Source organism: Epinephelus moara, chromosome 24 (assembly GCF_006386435.1).
Source record: "Epinephelus moara isolate mb chromosome 24, YSFRI_EMoa_1.0, whole genome shotgun sequence".
Classification (NCBI taxonomy): domain Eukaryota; kingdom Metazoa; phylum Chordata; class Actinopteri; order Perciformes; family Serranidae; genus Epinephelus; species Epinephelus moara.
Genome location: NC_065529.1, coordinates 32491412 through 32492178, shown reverse-complemented (window position 1 = coordinate 32492178; position 767 = coordinate 32491412).

The following is a 767-nucleotide window of genomic DNA, read 5'->3' as shown; positions in this document are numbered from 1 at the left end:
ATGAGGAACGCTGATTCAAGTTTAGCTTGATGGATTAGCATAGTCAAACTTGTTAGTGTTTGATTCTCATGTTCTACATTATATCTCTGTTTTGGTGGGAAATGGCAGATTAGAGGATGAGTTTTAATATCAAATTTTGCAAGCAAATATCAATGATTAGAAACTGTAATTGTAACTTGTAGTGTGAGTCTCAATGCCAGCAATGTGTTTAAAAGTTAGGGATTTGTCATGTGTATCAACACAGTTGTAGGTCCTCCATCAGGGAATAAAGTAAAATTATAACAAAGCTGCTGAATTATTTGGAATGTATGTCATCTTCATGTCTTTAGGAAAGATAATTTTGTAAAATTAAAGCATGCTGATACTCACAGGCATGTTAATATGTATTGTTTTTATCTATAACACTTTTCTCAGTTTCTCACATGCTTCAATGTGTCATGGTAAAATGTCTTCATCATCTTGCCGTTTATAACAAAAACAGCAAAGCCCAGACAGAAAAAAAAAAGTATTTTCTATGCAATAGATTCAGTGTTAGCCTGTTTAAATGTTAAAGCATTTAGCAGGAGAGAAAATCGCTGTAATGCAAAAAGGGCTTATTTGGTCAAAAACAATACAGATTAAAGATGTTTTGTTCATACTAGCTTAATAGCCCAATCTTTTTTAACAAGCACAGGATGTAGGCTAAGAGCTGCTTGGTGTCTGTGTGTGTGTGTGTGTGTGTGTGTGTGTGTGTGTGTGTGTGTGTGTGTGTGTGTGTGTGTGTTTGT